The sequence below is a fragment of the Meleagris gallopavo genome, chromosome 2 (genome assembly GCF_905368555.1).
Source record: "Meleagris gallopavo chromosome 2, MGAL_WU_HG_1.1, whole genome shotgun sequence".
Classification (NCBI taxonomy): Eukaryota; Metazoa; Chordata; class Aves; order Galliformes; family Phasianidae; genus Meleagris; species Meleagris gallopavo.
Window position 1 is genome coordinate 34,337,242 of NC_139405.1, and position 22,170 is coordinate 34,359,411.

Here is a 22,170-nt window from a genome sequence, read left to right on the forward strand (position 1 = left end):
CATCTTTTCAACATTTGTACATGTACTGCTGTCTCACCCATTTTAAATACTGTTCCAACCACTACACATCGCTTATTTGTTAAACAGCAAACCTTCAGAGTACACAGTATTCTGAAGAGGGATTTTGAAATGTAGGTATGTTTTCTGTAAGGGTATTATCTTTTTCTTTTTTGGGGGGAGGGAGGAGGAAGGAAGGGGTAAGAGTGGGGGGATGGGATTGGGGAAAATTTCCAGGAATAGGTTACAGAGGCATCCAGACAACACAGTTTATACACAAGCTTTTCAAGAGGGAGCGTGCTTTTTCCAGAAGTTTGGTCTCTGGGGAAGGATGCCTTTCTCATGGAAACATTTATAAATCACTAACTTAATTTCTTATCTAGGAAAATACTCAATTGGAAGATACTAAATTATGCTTTCTAGGTAGTCTGAGCAGTGTTTTCCCCATCATAGCAGGTCACTAAATAGGAGAAAAAAATAATGGAAGTTTGGGAGGTCTGAACCATTGACAATAGAATCATAACAGTATCAGCAGTCATGCTCAAAACATGTTGGCAGTAGTCATAACCCAAACCTCCTACAGCTACAAGGACTTGCAGAGTAGCCAGCCACTAATCCTGTTCCTCTAGTTGCATTCTATTCTGTTTGTTGTTTGTAGAGCAGTCCTACGTAGCGGCTGGATGATCCGTTGTTCCCTTTCACTAGAACACGTTCGAAAAATGAAAATTCTGGATGCAGTATTCATGGAAAAAGGAGTTTTAAGATTAGATGATTAGATGGTTATGAGAACCAGTAAATTAGTGTTAACTGTACTGCTAGAAGTCTTAAAATGATCTAGTGTCAAAGTTATATAAGGGCTGGTCTGAAAGTAATGCCTCCTATTTTGTTATGACAGCCCATGATGTCAGAGGCAGATGGTGATGGTATGTAATTAGAGGTTAAACCTTTCCACCAGTATTCTATTACATTTTGTTGCCGTGTGATAGATGGCAGCAGAGGGGCAGTGTGACAGAACCATGTCTGACTTGGAAGTGTGTGTGAAGCAAAGGTGTAGGATTGAATTGCTCCTTGTGGAAAAAGTGCACCCATTAGCATTCACTGATACTTGCTGAATGTTAATGGAGACCAAGCTAATGAGCACAGTAAGGCAGTGGGAGAGGCATTTCAGCAATCACAACAGTGGCAATGGGTCACCTCTGCTGGTCATTTTTATCGCTGGTGTAAATGCGCAGCTATTGATGGTGACTGTTTTGAAAAGTAGTGTTTTGTAGCTGAGAATTTATTCTATCAGTAAGTGTTATTGCATCTGTTGTGGTTTCCATGGAAATAAATAGGAGGCATTACTTTCGAAGTGACCTACACATTTGTTTCTTGCTTGTTTGGAAGCTGTGGCTGATGAGTATCGTCCATTTTTGACTGATTTATTCAAAACCTGTGGTTTCAAAGCGTTTCCTTTTGATTTTATATGCATACTTGTGTATGTATATATCCTGTATTAAAGTGAATGCAAGCATGTGTGTACATTTTTCAGGATGCTGATAATTTGTACAGCTTCAACATCAAACAGTGTGCAAATGCTGTTTGATATCCAAATAAACTTTCCATTATCTACTACTCTTTTTCTCTCTCAGAGTTTTCACTTGAAACACAGAAGCAGTACATGCTTGTGTGTGTAAGTAGGAAACCAGGCTCTGCACTGCTCCTTATGTCTGGATTCAATACAGTATTTCTCCTAATTATTTCCTTTTATGTCTAACAAAGAGTAGTGAGCAAACAAACAAAAACCGGATATGTCTGCTTGTAACTTTGTATGTGATGGTGATGATATGAATGAGTAGTAAACGCCTTTGTCGTTGTATTTTCTGTTTAGCATATAGCTGACTTATTTGACAATAAAATAACTGAACCAGATTTGTGTATCTAGCTGTAGCTGTTTAAGCATCTCACAGCTGTTCATTCCCCTCTTTTCACCCTTCATGTGGTGACAGTAGAAGCTACTGTTCCCATCAGAAATTCTGCAACAAATTACTAGCTCTTAACCCTTCTGATTTTGAAGTAAAATGGACTATGTTATACTGTCATGTATCTGTTCATGTGCTGAGACAGAGAGATTATGACAGAGGTGATAAATGTCTGTTCCTCTCTGGAAGTAGGGAGAATGGGTACACTGCAACCTTTGCATGTGCATTTCTGCTGCATCTTTTGCTCTGCCAGCAGTATTCATCTAATGGAGTAGTGTTTGTGCAAAGTACTAAACTGCAGGAAAATATAGCCTATATCAAAAAAAAAAAACCCAACAATTTGTTTGCTTTCTTCTGATTAGCTCCTAGAATTATCTTACAGTTCTATCTTACAATAGAATTATCTTAAAGTGGGTCAAAAGAATGGTTGATGCTACAGAGCGGTTGCATTTTCTGAGTGGTTAGGAGTGACTGTAATGTAAAATTTGGTTTGGGATTACAGTGTAAGAGCTAGGAATGCAAGTCATAAAGATTACTCTCCCATGAGATTGCATTCTTGTAAATACAGCTGTTAATGTACACTGGAAGCTTAAAGTACCTCTAAATCTGGTGTTTATTCACATTTAGAATACAAGGTGTAAATCTGGTGACTTATTATTTTTAGTAGTTTTACCACATTTTTCGGTTAAAAAAAACAACAGAGAAAAAAAATCAAGTCATTGTGGGGATTGCTTATACACTTACACACTTGAAACTACTGGGTTTTCTGTGTAGATCTATGCAGTGTGGGCTAATGGGGAAAATGAGTTGGTTTGTCATATTCTGATTGGGCTACTCAATCAGAGATTGAGCCCAATCCCTTCCCTTCCCTTGGAAGCCCAAAAATTAGGCTAGCCTGGAATTTTCTAGATAGATGATGCTCTCTGCATTTTCATGGGAGGTCTTGTTATATTACAACTTTCAGTCTCTTAGGGAGTAACTGCTATGAATATAATGTGTAGTGCCCGGCTGGCCCAACAGAATGTAAACTATCATTTCCAAATGAGCAGATGTTGGTGGAACGAAAGTAGTGGACATTGTAAAAAAACGTATAGAACTCTGTAGAGGATATTCCTCCAAAGTAGAATCGCACTGTTGCAGATGGAGAGGCATTAGAAGGACCTCAGGTACATTTTGTTGTTAGTGGAGGATGCCAAATTAGCTTGTCAGCAGAAGACTGCCAGTCTTGAAAAGGTGCTATGCTCTGATCGCAAGTTTTCCAGTTGCATCCAAGGGGAAAGAATCTCTTCTCTGTTGCCTATAGCCTGTCCTTATCCTACTATCATCTTTAGCCCTACTTCCCAGCTGTGTTCTTACTCCCTGGGCAGTCCCAGTCTTTGCTTGCTAAGCTTTTCATTTGTGAAAAAAAATCATCCCTCAGCAGATGCTGAATATGGAATTATTCACTTCAGTCATTAAAATCTGGCAAATCATAGGGTAGGAGGATCAGATTTTAGCTATCTATAGGTGGCACAGTCAAGTTCATGAAATTAGTGCATTAGAATTTGACTTCGGAGATGAGGCAGCTAGACTTAAACGTTGTTCATGTTAAACTTACCTGTAGAAATGCATCGCTATGGCAAGGCATTTTGAACTGCTGAAAAGCAAATCTGTGGATACCATCAGAGGCTGAGAAAAGAATGATCAGACATGGATAAGTAATTTAAATAATTATTGAAAATGGATGTAAGTACTTTAAATTTTGTACTCATTAAGGAAAAGGAAGCACATGATTTCTGTCCAAATAATTATTTTAAACATTCACTTGAAGTATGTTAGAAGGAGTAGCTGTCTACTAGCAAGACCTTTCGCCACCCATTGTCTGATACAACTAGAAGTGAAGTTGTTGATATTAAAATTGAATGTTGTTACTTCCTGGGGACATTTCTGTTACAAAGGGAAATCCTCAGTACTGAAGGCTTACTATTTTTATGGTGCTATTTTGGCTGTTGTCTTTGTTTTCCTGTCTGTGATGACTGTTATATGAGTGACCTGACATTTGTAGCACTGTTATTTTATGCAGACATCATCTTGTAACTGGTGGCGCTTTAATGATGAGTATGAACTTATCGTAGTTGGTACTGAACTGAAAGGTTAGTAATTTTTAAAGAAGAGGCAAGAACCTTAGTTTCACTTGAGTTTACAGATTGCAGCCAACACAATACTGAGCAGGTACAGGAAAAAGAAACACAAAGTGTAGGAAAACAGCTAATTATAGTAATTGCAGCTGGTTTCAAAGTACTTCTAACAGTTTGTGCATAATGCTTACTTGAAAGCATCAAATGGGCGCTAGTTGTGAAATAGAACACCTGTTTGTTGTTGAGCATGTGTTTATGCAGATGATTTTTGTTGTCAAAGCACCTTGATGTAGAGTAGTCCTGTTTACATTTACATTCTCCCCAAAGGATTAACAGTGTTCTCTCAATAAATTTGCAGTCTATTCTACTCTCAAAGGCTGCTGTTTGGAGGGTGGTGTGAACGAGGCAACAAGTGCTTGCTAATCACTTGAATATACATAATTAGCGACAGTCTGGTGCACTGGAGTCTTTGTACAACCATAACAATACTGATTGGCAGCAGCAGATAACAATAGTTGTGGCAAGGTGCTATTTGTTGAATATTTGAAGGTGTTTTTCTTTCATATTTGCAGTGGACATTTTGAGTTAATTATGCCATTATTCTGGAACACTCTTATTGTGTTGTGTTCATGTCAGAGTTAAAGATCGGTCCTGTGGCCTCTTGTACACGAAGGTATAAGATCTCTAGTAAATACATTATGCCTTTTGAGACTAAACAGGATTCCTTTTTTTCTTCCTTCATAATTTCATGAGACTTAGCTGGATTTTTTTTTTTTTAGTATTTATTTTTTTTAGTATTTCTGTGTAACTAACTTTTTTTGACCCTGTTTATCACAGGGAGTTGGACTAGACGGCCTTTGAAGGTCCCTTCCAACTCTTAAGGGTTCTATGATTCTTCCCAAAGAAAGAATGTAAGGTTTGTCTGAAAATACAAGAGATGAAGGTACGTGGTGATACTCATATTCTGCAGTGATCAGTTTGGCTCTATCTGACAGATTCAGTATATCAGAAAAAAAAAAATATATCAAATAATTGGTGAGAACATTTAGAGGTAACATAGGCTGTAATACATTAAATAACTGAGAAAATTATCTGAATTGCTTCTTATGTTTTTTATGTTCAAACAAAATGTGTTTTGATGTGGCAAAATGCTTAACATCAATTTAACTGTAGAGAAAATACTAGAAGAAGTAGACTATTTATGAGCATCTAGAAAATAATGAGATGAGTCACTGTTGATTTGGCAAGGTTAAATTACATAAAACGAATCAAATTTCCTTTTACCTGACAAGGCAGCAAGCTTTGGATGTCATATCTTGGATTTAGTTAGGCTTCTAGTACTCTATGAAAAGAACACTTCTGTAAGGCAAAGGATGCATACATTCATTGGAACAAGTGTGAGGTTTGTTTCTAACAGTAAAATTTGTAAGAACAAAAAACGAAAACAAAACCAACCAATGAAAATAAAAAACCCACCGTGCTGAGTATTAAAATGTTCTCCATCTAAATCTAAGTAAATGTGGATTAGAACTCTGGTAGTCTCTGCCATGTGTTCTGCTTAGGCAATACTTTCACTGCCGAGGTGCTTAATGGAGAATAGTTACTAATGTTTTCAGGTGTTTCCATGGTGAAGGGGACTGCGGGGATGCTGGAGGATAGGATTCCAATTCAGAATGGTGTCAGTAATGTAGAGACATGGTGTCTGAAGAGACAGAAGCTATTTGAAGGAGCAGGTTTGAAATGAACGCTAGAATGATCAACTTTAGAAAAAAATGAATGGAGATAAAGTGCCAAGGTAAGCCACTCTTTGGAAAGAAGAGGTGCCAGTACGTACCACGGATGATAGTCCGGATATTGACTATATCTCAGTGTTCTTAAGACAAACACAAGCATATATAAACAGTTTTGGAGTCTGTAAGACACATCTATATGCTCCACCAAGCACTTCAAATCTCAGTTGCCAACAGCATCCATTTCTGGGTGCTGCAGTTCAAGATCATAAAGACTATAAGTAGAGACTAGCAATGGGAGTGACTGGTGATTTAGAGAATGTGACCTATGAGTATAGGTTGCATGAACTGTAATTACTGAGGTTGAGTAAGAATCGAGAAAGTGTTAATGTAATCTGTTATTTATGTTACAGTAGAGAGTAAGTATAAACTAAGAAATAGTCATACTATGTCTGAGTCATACCAGTGGCCCATCTAGCCCAGTAATCTGTCTGCAGCAGTGGCAGAAAAGATGCTATTTAGGAAAAGCTTGCAAACTGCATCCAGGTCTGGGTCCTCCAGCACAAGAAAGATGCAGAGCTCTTGAACAGGTCTGGAAGAGGGCCACTAAGATGATCAGAGGGCTGGAGCACCTCTCTATGAAGAAAGGTTGAGGGAACTGGGCTTGTTTAGTTTGGAGAAGGCTTTGGGGAGACTTCATTGTCGCCTTCCAGTACTTCAAGGAAGTGTATAAACAGGAGAGTATGTGACTGTTTACATGGGTTGATAGTGATAGGATAAGAGGGAATGTTTTTAAGTTAAGACAAGGGAGGTTTGGGTTAGATATTAGGAGGAGGTTTTTCGCACAGAGCGTGGTGATGCACTGGAACAGGTTGCCCAGAGAGGTTGTGGATGCTCCATCTGTGGAAGCATTCAAGGCCAGGCTGGATGTGGCTCTGGGCAGCCTGGTCTGGTGGTTTGTGACCTTGCGCATAGCAGGGGGGGGTTGAAACAAGATGATCATTGTGATAATTTTCAACCCAGGCCTTTGTGTGATTCTATGAAACTTAGCCATTTTCTTGCCACTCACTCTTGCATTTTCCCAGTATCTGAAACTGCTGTATTAGTAACGTTTGATGTTTGAACTCTGTTTCATCGGTCTGGTATCTGCTTATGGACCTTTTATCTATGAATGTAAACTCTTCTAGAATCCACCAATGGCTCTGTGGCCATAAGTTTCAGATGTAGATTTTTTAAAAAAAATCCTTTTTCCATAAAGGGATTGCTTCTACACTGTCAGTGCATCTCCTTCCTGGTAGATTTGTCAGGTGCCCTGGCTCTTGTTTTTGTGATATTTGATGGACAACAACTGCACTGATGTATTGCCTCTGTCATTTTGTAAACCTCCATCATACCCCCCTCAGCCTTCTCCCCTCTGAACTGAGAAGTCCCTGCCTCTTAATCTTCTAGATCTTAATCCTTAGAAAAGGTAGCTGCTGCATCCCCTGGATCAATTTGATTGCCCTTCTCTGTATTTTTTGTAATTGCACTACATCCTTCTTGAGATGTACAGGTTAATGAAGATGTGGGCACAGCAGTGTTTTCTGCGTCAGCAAAATTACATCCTCTCTCTTCACAGTACCCTGTCTGAAATGCCAATTTTTTTGTCAGTTTTGTTGTTGTTGTTGTTGGCTACTGCTTGTACACAAACTTAAGATTTCATAAAGCTGTCAACAGTGACTCTGGGACTCTCCTAAAATTTAATTCCTAATTCTAAGATAAATGTTGTGAGGCATGGTTTAGATTATTTTTTTCTATATATACATTACCGCACATTTATATACCATTTGTCATCCTGCCAGCTCAATTTTGTGAAGTCCTTCTTTTTTTTTTTCCCCATGCTATTGACATGCTGTTTGAGTATCCACTACAGCGTTCTGTCATCATTAAGCTTTACGATTTCATGGATTATACCAACGTCCACATCTTTGATTAAGATGTTGAATAGAAATGATCCCAGCGTGGATTCCTGAGGGACCTGCTGACTGTATTCCTCATGCTGAAAAGTGGCCTTCAAGCCTTATGTTTTGTTTCCTGTTCCTCAGCCAATTTTCAGACTGTATAAAAACCTCTCATTTGCTCCCATGTTAATGTAGTTTCTTTAACTCTGTTTGGGGAGGAAGTTTGTCAGACACTTTATGCCTACTGAATGCCCTTCACCCTCATGTTTATTGCCCTTCTTGTCTTGTTGAAACCAATCAGGCTGATGAGGCAGGTTTTTCCTTCACAACAGCCATGCTGGCTCATTCCCAGCAGATCCATGTCTTCTCATGTGCCCTGTGATCTTACTTATTACAGGTGCTAGTGATTTGCCAGAAACAGGAGTCAGACTTGCAGGTAGTTCCTGAGATTCCATTTAAACACTCTTTTTGTTTAGAGTTGTGTTGACAGCTCATCAGCCTTCTGAGCCTGTGGCCATTTGTAAAGAAGGGTTGCACGTCTTGGCCAGCACATCTGTGCTTTCAGATTTCACTTATTTCAGCACAGCTGGCTGACTGTCATCCAGTCTTGGGCACTTACTGACATCTAATAATTCCTACACGTTTCTATTAAATAATCTAGCTTTCGCTTGTTACGACTGGGAATGATCTGGGCTTGTGTGTCTTTCCAGTGTGTTCAGAAATAAAGACCAAGGCAAAGAATTCATAGGTTTCTGTGCTGTGGCCTTATTATCCCTTTCTATGCTTCTTTTATCAAGCAGTCCCAGTGATTTCTTGTCTTGCTTCCTGGTTTTGATGACAAGCATCATTTGCAAGAAGCTTTTCAAACTATTTTCTAGCTCTGTTAATATGTTTACCCTGACCTGATGTTTCATGATCTTTCCTTTACATCCTTATTTGGTTAAACTTTTCACTTTTAAGGCTGATCCTTTACCTATAATTACCTCTTTAATATCTTCATTAAGACATTAAGATAGATTTTTAGTGATGGTTGAGAGGAAAGGGAACTTTTTTTTTCTCTGAATAGTGGCAGCAATTTTCAGCCTGTTTGTAAGATCTTGACTTTTGCCCTGCTTGTTGGCCTTTTTCTTTTGATTCTTTTCTGTATTTTATTTAAATGTTTTCTGTTGATGTTGAATATTTTCAGACAAGAATTATTGGGCTAGTTTTCTTTCACTCCAATGCTAAACCCACTTATGAAGCATTCAAGTGGATTCCAGGCAAATGGAAAAATCTTTCAGCAGAGAAGTAACATGATATTAGGTAGTAAGTTAATAGTAATGGTAGTTGTTTCCATCGTGTTCTTTGCAGATCCAGTGGGATCTGTCACTATTTCTGAAGAGGCTGCAGACTGCTATTCAAAAAGAAACATCAACCAGCTTGTCGGGGTATAGGACAGTATACCTCTTTTGTTTCTACTGGAAAATGTTAGGGTTCTACCAAGTGAAAAATGTCAAAATCCACTGAGTTAAAAAATACTGTTATTTAATGGTTGTAATTTGGAGACTTCCTTAGAAAGTACTGAATCAAATAGTATCCTTACTATCTCTAAAGATGCATAGTAAGAATACGGAGAAGTGAATTGCCACTGAAAGGTAGGAATTGAGAGTTCCATTCCAGTTTGTCTCTTAATATTTAATATTAAAACAAAGAAAAATTGTAATTTTTTCAGTGTTGGAGAGAATGGCTTTAGAGCCTATGACTGGAAGAACCAGTGAGCATGAGTATTGAGAGGTTCTGATTGCTTGGACATGAGAAAGACTCTTAGTGAAGTAAGGAGCTCTTTAACATATTGAGGTAAGGATAATTGTGCCTCATGACTGAATGTGGAATCCACATGTATTCAGAACCGAGATGAGGTTGGTTATGAGAAAAATTTGAAAAATACTGTCAAATGTGTCTTCATACCATCAATGCAAGAGTGTGTAAAATACGGACTTAAAAAGCAGGAACAATATATCCATAATGGGGAAAATTTGTGACCTGCTGTATTTCTGAAGAGGTTAAACTGAAATAATCAGATGTTCTTTTTTGTCTTAAAACACATCGTGAGTAAAATTCACAAAATGCCAAATACTGATTTGCGCGAGAAATTTAGAGTAGTAATGAAAATCTCAAATCATTAGGAATTTTTCCAAGGTTTGTTTAGAATGTTATTCTGATCCAGTTGCTCTTTGCTGAGATGTCCAGTGATAAACCTGTATTATTATTAAAAAATAAATTTACAGAAATTCCTGATGAGTTTCATAGTCTGTCTTGGATGCGTACTGCTGTTGAAACCAGTTTAGCACCTTTGTGCTCAGTATTACGGACAGTTAGAGGTCTCTCAGTGAACATGGAGTGTCCACATACATCCCTTCCTCTGCTTTCATGTTCTGCTAAGTTAAGCCACTGTTCACTTTCCTGTTCAAATGATGTCACAGGTATTACTTTTCTGCACTTCTAGCATAAGAAGCAAAAAAGTGCATAAAAGATGCAACTGGGCAGCATGTCCATCCTATTGCAAGCAGAGGGCACAAGAAGAAGCTGTATGTCTTGTGCTTTGATGCTTGTACAATGAACCGGAGGTAGTCATACAACTGTTCCATACTTGTTTCGTACATAGCTAGAGCATTTGAACAGATGCCTAGTGTGCCAGGGAGAGAGGGAAATTTCGCAAACAGTAACCAGAGGATGTTTTCTTTTTACTTCTAATCAAATCTAGCAGTATGCTGCTAATGACAGAGGAGGTTCAGCTAAAGCTTGTCTGGAATGCATCCCTGTGGCCACTTTGTGCTGATTTTAGCATGAATATGACTTGCAGGCTGATGGAGTCAGTCATCTGATCTGATAGGACACTGTCCTGTTCCTCTCTTACCTCCCCCATTCAACATCCCCAGTTCCTTTTTTTTTTTTTTTTTTTTTCCTTTTCCTGTTGGACTAGTGAGCTGCATAACTGGTGGATCAGACGGAGAAAGCCGTAGGGTTGGAAGGGGGAATTATAAAGCAAACAAAAGAACAACAACAAAACCAAATTGTAACAACAAAAAACCACCACACCAAAGAATAACGTGAACTTCCGTGAGGTGTTTTATTGGAACTGGAGAAATTTGCAGACTGCCTTATTTCAAGAGAGTGAGAACTTCTAGAGGGCTGGCGTGTTTCTGTAGCTTATTTTGATCGCTTGGGCTCACCCTACTCTGCTCCCCATGGAGATAAAGAGTACAGTAGAGAGCAGCCGTATCTCTGGAAAGCAGCCCTCCCCTTAATCATCTCAGATTGTCTGGAGAGGGCTTGCTGTCTGTCACCAATAATCATGTCACTAAATTTCAGTCTGTCTCTATCAATTGTGGTCTGTTGGTACAAGATCAAGATGTCACTGAAAAGTAAATTGTCGCGGTATAAAATTGTAGGTTCTCAGAAGACAGTCCTTTGTTGAGACCGTTTCAGCTGTGCTGCTGATACTTGCTATTCTTACATACAGACTTGATAAACAAAAAGACAGAATACTTTCAGGACAGAGGAGATGAAAAATTTGTCTGTTCTACTGATGGTGAGCTCAAATTCCCCAAGGAGCTTAGCATGGAAAAATGCATCAGCATCATAACGGGCACTCATCTGCAGCACGACCTCCAGAAGACAAAGCAGTGTTTTACTCTTGGGATTAACAAACATGTGTGAGCTTTAGTACTGTTGTTTGGTAGTCAGGTGATAGACTGCCCATATGTCCTCGTACCTAATTCTGGTATCAGATTTGTTTCTCTTTGAAAAACGAGGTAAAAACATAGCTTTATTCTGTTGCCATTCATTCCAGTTCTTAAGTCAGAAGCAGGAAATTTTAGATGATGTTTTCAGAAGTTCTGTATCTAAATCTGTTTTTCTCACTGTAAGCTTTTCTTGGCAATGCTTTTTCTTCATTTTGTTAACTTTACTGGGAAAATAAATAAATGATTATAGAATATAGATGACTTGTATCAAATGAATCTTACCATATCTGTGCTCTGCATACCAAAGTGAATGTTAGAGAGTTCTTCACCTGCACAGTTAGAATTCCTTCCCCCAGGCAGTAGGGCACACTTCTGGAGGTGCCGTTTTTCCAGACTGCACAGGTAGAAGGGAAGGAAGGAAAAGTTTTTCTCAGACACTCACAACCTTTATCTAGCTGAACAGATATACACATCTCATTGAAAAATCTCTCTTTAAAATTTTCCTGGGGATTTGGACCGGTTAAGTGAGCATTTCTTGACTCGTGTGCTCTTAACCTTCAGATGTAAGAAAAATAGTGGTTTATTAGGTAGTGTTTTGCAGTGGGAAGAAAATATTTTGCTCCAAAGTGCAGTGAAATTGAAGGGTTTAATTTAAGAATAAACGTAAACAAGCACAAGACATTGCTTTTTCTCTTTAGTAGTATTTTACCACTGGCATTGTGCTGTGAAGAAGTTATGATTTGTAGGTCATTTTAAGCAAATGAGGAAATGTGAATGGTTACATCAGTGCTATGTGAACATCGTTATTAAAGTCTGGTGGAAGTACATAAACCTCCTCTCGCTATTTCCTACATCCATTATAGACAAGTACTCATAGTATATTTCAGATAGTTAGGTTTTACTTAGTTCATTACTTTTGAAGAGAGTTGCAACCATAATTCTTTAGAGAACTCTGTAATTCATTAAAATAGAAATGGAATGCACTACTACCTCTAATAAATGTTTTGATTAAAATGGACATTTCTGAACCTTCTACAGACAATACCTGCTCAGATGTGACAGAATTTGTGACATCACCAGTACAGACTTTCACAAGGATTTTGAAGTCAGTGTTGTAAGTCAGTTTCCATTTTTTCCTAATTAGAAAATTATACTGTTTACTTTCTGGAAGAGAAATATGTCCACTAAAACCATGTCAAAATGGTTTTGTTATTTCAATATTAACACAAATATATTTTGGAAAATTATCATTGCTTATTGATTCCTATTATATTCTTCTGCATTGAATGAAGTAGAGCTTTTTTTTTTTTTTTTTTTTTTTTTTTTTTTTTTTGTCTCAGGTCTTCTGATAAGTTTGACTTTCATGTCAAAGTTGTTTTGGAGGCTAAATCATTAAAAACTGCTAGGAAATTCAGTTTAGGAAAAAAAAAAAAAAGTGCAGAGAAAGCACAAAGTGGATGTTAGTGAACATCAGTACCAAACCTCATCCTGAGTTTGCCACATTCAGTTAGTTAAATTTCTATGCCTTACCTGGGTCAGTAATTTTTAAATTCCACATTGTGACTGGAATTTTGGAATTCATATTTAGTAGCTCTGTTTTAAAAGTTTCTAAAGGATTTTGAAAATGAGGCAAAATTCTTGTGCTAGTAAAATTGCAGGTTTAAGAATTTCACGTTTCTGCTCATTAGTCAAGCTTTCTTTTAATTCAGATGAGTGGAAAAACTTGAAGTGAAAGACTTTAAAATTATCTCATTTGCCTGAGCGTTTATTCCAATTGTAATGTAGCCAAATCATGCAAGATAAAATACTGTAAAATATGTATATTAAAATTAAACTGTATTATGATTCATATGTGGGCGTTACAAGTAGTTTTATTCATTTTAAGGCAGTAAAATATTTTAGAAATATGTAGAATCCTGTGGTTGAAAACTGGGTTGGTTTTTTAGCTTCAGTTGCTTTAATTATAGTCTGCAAGTTTAAGAAAATACATTACTGACCAAGTTCTCATCTTCTTGATGCTGTCTCTGGTATGGGAAGTACTTCATGGCTAAATCAAAATATCAATTTGTATTGGGATCTCTGTTTGCATTGCTGAGATTTTGTTGATATCATAAAATTGCCATTACTGCTTCACAAATATATGTCAACGTACTTTATTTCTAGTGATTTTTGTATTGGAAACTTTATGTAAATTTTCAGTTACTTGCCAAAGTAGAGAGATTTGTGCATATTCCTTAATGTGAATGTATATGTTTATCTATAATTTTTGTGTGTACATGTGTAATAAAAAAAAATGTTGCCAATATACTTTGCTTTCATAAAATCTGAAATTGTATTAGGAAAATTCCTGGTTTAATTCTGTCTCAGCAGTAACATCATTGCATAGTGATGTAGTTGATCTTAGAAATTTGAATCACTCAGACCTGCTTTTGTAGCTTAACTGGAAAACAAGAATTGCCACCACGTGTTAGGCCGGCAGTCCAATTCATCAGTCATTAATTTTGCATCAGTTCGTGCTGATGCCTCTTCTCCATTGCATCTTTTGTGTCCCCAGCCTATTATTCCCCTGTTTCTCCTTTGTGCAAGTACTAGCTGTACAGTGAGCTGAAATTGTTTTGATCAGATCAAAATCCTTTTCTTCTTGGGGTGTGCTTCTGGTGTAGACCTGCCTCAGCTGCATGGATTGGCACTGCTGACACATTGGAGTGAGATATGGGATGCACAGCCCACTTCTTTCACAAGTGTTCCTCACCTTCCCAAATGCACTGTGCTGGTTATAGGCTGTATTTAAGATGACCCAAGGTGGACAAGGAGTGGGACTTTCATTCACTGTCTGCACTGCCTGGCTAGTTACAGGTTGGTGTTAGGAGTAAGGTATATTCAGTTAGAAGGAACAGCGTGTTGAATGTTTAGTCCAACTTCCTGAATGTGAGACTTTCTTCCAAAAAACAACAACAGCAAACAAAAAAAAAGGGATGCATCACGGCATTGAAGGAGATACTTGATTTCTCTGAAGGAGCTCAGAGTTACTGGTGCTGAATTGGTGGGAGCATGGCTGGTAACTTTATAGTGCAAACCATTAGGTGCTTAGCAGTGTTACAGACTCCAGCTGTAACTGTGGGTGTGAGTGTTTGAAAATCTGCTCCTGAACTCTTATGAAAATTTGTTTTCTTAAGACCAGTTGTTCTGCTATTGGTCTTTACTGAGATTAAATCCTTTTGTTGTAGACCCTCCTCCAAACTGAAGCCTAATCAAGTCATTCTCTCCTCTGCTTCTTTGTAACTCCTTGTCTGTTTTGTCTCTGTATCCTTTCTACTCTCTTGTTATTTTTTTTTAATATAGTCAGCAAAACTGTCACTTGTTTATAATTGAAGGATAATATTTTCAGTGTTCCTAAAATTTTGTACCTTTATGATAGTGTTTAATTTTCTTTCTTCTCAATAGTGCAAACTTAAGCAAAGGTTACGTTGATTGGTCTTTGGTGATTAATTTAAAACTACAGAGTGTATGAGTATGTATTTATTAATTTGAGCTGTTCTTCAGTGCATTTCATCTGCTCATTCTTTGCTTACTCAAATAGCTTTGCCACTCAAATTCTTCACATTCTCAGAAATCTTGAACAGTTTTACTGCCATGCAGTACATGCAGCGATGGCCTCAGATCACTGATTAATATATTAACTAAAAATGTTGGTAACAGGGAACAGTAGAGCATGGGTGATTGGAATTGGACCATAAGATCCTGTTCTGCAGTCTTTTACCCAATTTCCATTTCTACTTTGTTGCACCACATAGCTTTTTAAAAATTATTATTCACAGAGCTACTGATTCCCTTAGACTTATTGAAATGTTTTAAAAAGTTGGAATAAATTGTGTCAGTTAGTCTCTATTTTCTTGACATTTTGAAAGAAATCCCATAGGTATGATGGGAATGATTTTTCTACTGAAAGGCAGTGATGCTTTGTTTATTGTCTGTCAGTTTACATTACTTAAGAGTATGATTAAAACTTGGAAACAGTTTTCTTAGATTACAATTCTGAAAATTGACTTGAAATTTTCACGTTTCTTCTTAACCTTTTTCGGTTTTTCTTTGGGGGCTATTCCCCTGAGATCCCATAGCCCCCAGTACTCTGGTCTGGTGCCTGTTTTTGGGCCAGAGGCGCTGAAGATATTCATTACCTGAAAAAGTGCAAAGTAGATTTTTTGTTATCTTCTTAGATAAAGGCACTATTCTGGTTCTTTGAGAATACGATTATCCTTAGTTAAAGACTTCATTTTCCTGGTTAATTTTTCATCACATTTTTATCTTCTACTTGAGATTTTATTTTTCTTGCTTGGAAGTTCACTACAATTTGTTTTCTATAAAAAGTATTTCTAAGATATATTAATTTTCCTACTTAAATACAGTTTTTTCTTTATTCATAGAAGGTTTTCCAAGCTTTGCTCACCTGATTCCTTATCTGTAGTGATTTCCTTATAATTTGGTGTCATAAGCAAGGTGAAAGGCTGGAAATGTGTGGCAAAGAGCAAGCAGACCCCGAGGGTTGAATGGTACATTTTCAAGATTTTCAGGATCCTTGTGAATGAAGTGTTTGAAGTGCTAACAAAAATACATGAAAATACAATCCGGAAGAACATGGGGGTGGAAGTGGGGAAGTGGACTTGAAGTCTTTGTCTTCTAGCCGTGTCACACTCCAGAGTTTGGCTTCACCATGTAAGTTTATGGTGCAATTCCTTTTCCAAGTAGGATGGAACTTCAGTATTCTGAGGTTACCCTCAAGTTGTTCTTGAATTAATTCCTCACTCCTGCGTGGATAACAAGTAAAATCTATCCTGATCATGCATTTTAGAGTCAACGCTGTCGAGGAGTGCTGCTGTCAATAAATGACTTCCCTGAACTTTTTTGTGTATGGTATTCAGCTAGTTTGGGAGGAATAAAAAAAAATCCTTCGAGTGGACACTATTTAAATTTGGGGGCATGGGATTTTCTGCAATTAACTAGATTGCTATGGTAGGCCAATATATTAAGCTCAGGCAGTTTTGTTGCTAATTACACACAACTTCTCTGGAGTATCGAATATTCAGATCCATTTTATGAATATGGTAGAGAGAATAACAACTGTAAAACAAAGCACTGTGCATGTAAGTGACTGTTAGCGTGTATTTCAGAAGGGATAAATGCTCACCATATGGTACAATTACTGTGTCCAAGTTTTCAAATTAGCTTCTCTCATCCTCCTTATTACTGTCTTTAAAAAGAGAGGAAAAAAACCCAACATGATTTATCTACTCTGCAGCAGAACTCTTGACGCAAAACAGCAGCCCAGTTCTGTCCAGTTTTTTTTTCCTAGCATAATAGAGGCTGTCGGACTTTTTTATACTAATTACTGTGTGAGCCTCAGATGAACCCCCTTCAATTCACAGGGCTTTGTTAAGGGAGGAGCTGTCAATGTGTCTGCCCGTTTGCAGCTGTGCTGTGGCTTTAGCTTGCTTAACATTATGCTGCTTTTTAGACTTGACAGAAGGGATTTTTTTTTTTTTTTTTTTTTTTTTTTTTTTATTAAGGCAAAGCAGCCTTGTAGCGAAATGGTTTAAGCAGCTGCATTGTGGGGAAGCACAAAGAAGTTATTATTGTGTCTGTTTAGGGGGGTCGGATGGAGGGGGGAGATATTCGGCTGCTGTTGATGCCGATTGTTGACTTGCCATCTGCCAGATAGGGAGAAGAAAAAAATGACAGCTCCAGCAGGGTGTTCAAGAGGTTGTTTGGAGAGACGCATAAACATGTGCAGATGTCGAACTGAATAATGGCAAGAACTTGAGACGGTTTATGATGCTGCTGTTGTGTGTGCATATACAGAATGAATGTATGTGGAGATTTGGTTAGGAGGAGGGTACATATTAATTATCATTGTCCCCACCGCCTCCTTTACTTCTGTTAATTAGTTCAGGAGTTTAATATCTTCCTTCTCTCCATTGTTTGTTCCCAAAAAGAGCCTTTTCTTTCAGCAGAGAAAACTTTTGATTTCTCCATGTGGTGGATTAAAAAAAAGAAAAAAGTCTTGATAAATTTGGTACTTGCGGAAGTAGGAAAACTAACGCAGTTATTTCAGTCTTAGACATGTGGAGGACAGGTGCTACACAAGTTCCTATGTAGCTTTGTCTACCTCAGGACTGATACACTGCATGCCCTGCTATTGCATCCTGAGCTTTTCTTATGCAGAAAGTGCTAATTGGTGATTGTCTGCTATTGTATAATAGGCAAGTAAATGCTAGGGGTTAGAATGAGATTAGCAACTAATTTTCTCTTTCACTTGATCTTATTTTCAGTTCTTTCTCCAAAGGCAAGGAGCCGGTCAGGCATAACTTGTGTATTTTCCTGTTTGATGGTTCCACATAAAATAAAACAAAATTTGGATCACTGTTTCTTATTCTAAAATCCTTTCTTATTTCTTGTTTAGTGATTTCTACTCAATATGTGTTTCCAGATTAATGTGAAAAAATGTGAAAATCGATACAAATGTGGATGGAAATTAAACTTGCCCAGAAAGGCCAAAGGAAAGCATTATCTGATCCAGGTGATCTCTTATTTTAAGGATATAGAAGGAAACTTTTTTTTTTTTCCCCCCCATAAATGTTATGTGCAAATTCAGCACTCTGATATCTGCATTGAACTGAGAAGTGGGAAATGAAATTGTGGTTGAGGAGCGCTGTGGCTGCAGATTGTAAACTTGTCTTCTGTAATCATGATATCATCAATCATCAGTATATATCATGAATTGTTGGTTAGTCACAGCATGACTTCAGTATTATCTGAGTGAAACTAACCACTGTTTACTCTGAATATGTGAAAAAAAGCAAACTTCTTGCTGTCTTTCATCTTAGGTCTAATATGCATCAGGTTTGTAGGTCATTGATGACAATAGCTACATGTGAAACATTTGTTGTCAACTTTTGTCATCATCTTGGCTGAGCAGAAAAAGTCAATTCTGGATTATGTCTTCAAATGAAAATTCAGGTGTGACTGCCACCTACTCAAGTAGGATTTCTGCATCTGAGTCTAGGCACAGATCAGTGGCACTGCAGTTGGTGAACTGCTTTTTGCCTTCTAGCTGAGTTGTTGGTTCTTCTACGGAGCTGTTCCATTTGCCTTCATGTGTCATGGCTGGTGTGAAGCCTGAAGTACTGTGGGCAATGTTGCATTGTTGTTTATCATAATGTCATGCACCCAAAGAGTTTCCAAGTAAATCCTGAAGTGTACAGCAGTAACAAAACTGTTCTTTCAGCTCAAGCAGTTTAAGGAGTGTTTCTGTGTGTCTTAAACTGATTGTTTGCAAAAGATGTGGACTAAATGATAAAGTGAGAAGGTTTATTTTAATGGTGTGCTTGAGGGAAAAAAAAATTTCAGATGAATAATATTTGTGCTAGTTTTTTGGCACCTGACAGGGGCTTGGGCTAGGTGCATATCTAGTGAAAAGCATAATGTTTAGAGGACATACTTTAAAATTACTGAGATATGCCAATTGTAAAAGTGAGACACTTTGCTTTGCAAAAACATGTTTGCAAGTATACCTGTTTTAAGAGCGGAAAGACAAAATTTCTGACAGCACATTAATCTGTTGAAGAAACTCGGCTCGATGATAATGCCTCTGTCAAACTTTATCATATTCTTTTTTGTAAACAGTGGAAAGTTTAAGATTTCTTGTGTAAGCTATAGTTGGCAGTTTTATGCAAAAAATTGAAAGTAAAGAATACTGAGATGATGTTTAATTCCACCTAGCTATGTGTAAAAATCATGTACATTCTATCATTTAATATATATGTTTTTACCTATACATGTATTAAATCAAAGCTGCTGTAGCTGAGTGCCTTTCTGGTGTAATTTGTGGATGAATATTTGTATATTTGTCTTACTCTTGAAATATTTACAAAATCTAAGAAAAGTTATTTTGGTCTACTAATAACTGAGGGGAAAAAAAGGAAAGTTGCATGTTTTCAGTTATATACCACTTGATGATGATAGTCCTACCTAAGAAATCATAAATATTTACTAGTATTGAGAACTTGCGACTTTATATCAATTAAAAAATCCAGTGAGACAATATTTAATTTTTTTTTCTTCTTGCAGTTATTATAAATGCATCTTAGTTCTATTAAAAACTGGCAAACTGCTCTAAGAAGCAACAAATGTAGCATTTTGGGTTCAAGTATTATAAAGCTGTAAGCAAGAGAGAAATGTATAAAATGTGCACAGTGTCCTTAAATGTTTCTAGGATGTTGACCTTGGTTTTCCATTCCTGAACAGCAGACATTTAGAAAATATTGATCTCCTTTGTTGTTCACGGATGTTGATGTAATCCAGTACTGTGCTATTCCAGACAGTGCTAATATTCACTTCTCTTTAATTTATTTGTTGTTCTAATTCTTATCCTTTAAGAATGGAAGGGAAGTGAGAGTGATGTTGAAACTGGCAGATTTTTCTTCCTGTTGGCTCAAAGTGGACATTGTAAAGGTCAATTCTCAATTTGTCAGGATGTCAGCTAACTTCATATTTCTGGTACAATTTTTTAAAAGGACAAAATCTTCTGCATGCTAAAATTGAGTATGCATTGTCAACATTTATTTTCCATGAGATGCCAGAACGCATCAGTAATTTTGGATGCCCGTTTTGAAAACTGCATTGTCATTTGCATAGTGGCATGTCTGTCTGTTACTGAGTATTTTCCTCTAAATTTTTATATATTTTAAATAAAAAATTATTGATGCAGTGGGAAAGCTTTGAATGAACAACAGAAGCTGAAGCAGGGTTGCGTTTATACAGGACAGAACACTGACTTACTCCAGTAGTCCTTGTGAGAAGATGAGGGTTGAGCGGTGATGTAAGCCCTAGTGAACCCCTCACTCGAACACTTGTAGGTTGCATTCAAAGCCTGAGAGGAACCATACCCTGCAATAGAAGAAGAGAGGCTTCTCCCATTGGGAGGCTTGGTTCTTCCTGCAGCTGTAGATGCAGAGAAGCATGCTGAGATCATGGACAGTTGCTTGATGGCTTCACCCTTGTGAGATTCCACCTCTGCTTGGAACTTTCTGCTTTACCTGTGGCAGCTTTTGGTTTTGAGCATAACCTGCTGCTGCTTAAGAAAAAATAGCCCTCTTGTTTGTTGCTCTTCAGTGCCCTTTGGCTGCCATGAGGGAGAAGGTTGTCTTGCTTTCTTCTTCTCTTGCTCAGCTGAGTAATTTCTAGGGTGTGTTGCTGAGCCTGCTTGATGCATTCTGCAAAATTTGAACATCTGTGTAGTTTTCATTGCTTTCTGACCACGTGGCTGTGAAAAGCAGAACATACAATCTTCTTAACTACATTGGGCTGCGGCGATGTCACGAGAAAGTTCAAGCGTCCTCAAGTGTCCCTATCTTAGCAAGGCATTCTGCTTACATGGACATCCAAACCTTGTGTTTGGAAACCTTGTTCCCCAGTTTGTGGGAGGCGTCATGGAAGCTTAGCTCTGGTATAGGCTAATGCCCACACACAGCTTGAAATGTTGCCCATTCCCTCCTTGTGACTGAAAAAATTCACTTGTCTAACGTAAGTACAGATGTGCTTAAAATGTCATTTAATGTTACTGGGAGCTGCGGGAAAACAGTATAAATAAGTAATCACTGTCTCACAGTGTAAGAGACAGAATCAAAGACTTAGGTCCAAATTCCTCTTTTCTTTGCAGTGCTGGAAAATTTTTAGGAGGGAGTACATAATAAAAATAGTTTTTCAAATGCTAATGCATGTTGGGTAAAACCGTGTGATTTAATGTTTTTGATGTGCAGTAAGATTCTGTTAAAGCTTTTGCAGAATGATATAGTTACATATTATGCTATATTGGAGAGCTTATACTGAATCATGAAGACAGGTATATTTTTTAATTTAAAGAAGCATTTCTTTTTTACAGTAGCTTTGAACTGTATTGGATATTTGTTGTCATGAAATCACAGGTAGGTAAATATTAAACAGGAGTGTTTTACATGTGCTGGTGCCTACTGACTTAGTCACACAGCCTGCTGCTGCTTTTAATCGTGCGTTAGGTAACACTGCCCTCAGAGGGCCAAGGTAAGTAAATTCAATCTCAAAACCACTGGCACTGCTTCTGGTATTTCACTTGACCCGGCATTCATTAAGGTTGTTTCTTTTAAAAGAAAACCTGCATATGCATATGATTAATTTTATTTTTTATAATTCCGCTTAACGTTCTTAAACATTCAGTTTGTTCCTAACTATTAATTAAATGCTAGTACAGGGGAACTACAGTCTAATTTAACACAGAGGTGCCTCTGAACAAACAACAAAAAAAAGCCGACACAATGAGGAGAACAGTATTTGTGTATTATCTTTGTTAAAGCCACTGTAGTAAATTGATGACACAGACAAGAGGCAGATTTTTTTTGTGTTCTCTACTTGGAGGGTTTTTTTTTTCCCCCCTTCCCTTAAATCTCACTTATGTCTGTGTGGCAGCTGTTGCTTCTTTTAAGCAAGCAAGTTTTTGAACTCAGGTTTCTGTTGCTTATCAGCTCTGTATGTTAAAGACATTTCCTTCACACCTCTAAAACCATTTACATATTAAAAAATGTAGACATTTTGCAAAAGTGCTCTTTTAAAGCTTGCTTAGTTTTTTAATAATAAGATTAATTCATCACTAAAAAAGTTTTTAAGACTTT

At 37.5% G+C, this 22,170-nt stretch overlaps 1 protein-coding gene across 7 annotated transcripts in view; it reads left to right on the forward strand.

Moving 5' to 3' along the window:
* The window catches only part of AKT3 (AKT serine/threonine kinase 3), a 143,409-nt gene that overhangs the window by 51,616 nt on the left and 69,623 nt on the right, over window positions 1-22,170 (forward strand). The window contains exon 2 of one of the 7 annotated variants that reach the window (XM_085219639.1): window positions 12,509-12,584. The exons of the other annotated variants lie outside the window; for them this stretch is intronic. The gene's annotated coding sequence lies outside the window, so the exon portion shown is untranslated. The remainder of the gene's footprint in view (window positions 1-12,508; window positions 12,585-22,170) is intronic. 7 annotated transcript variants of the gene reach the window in all.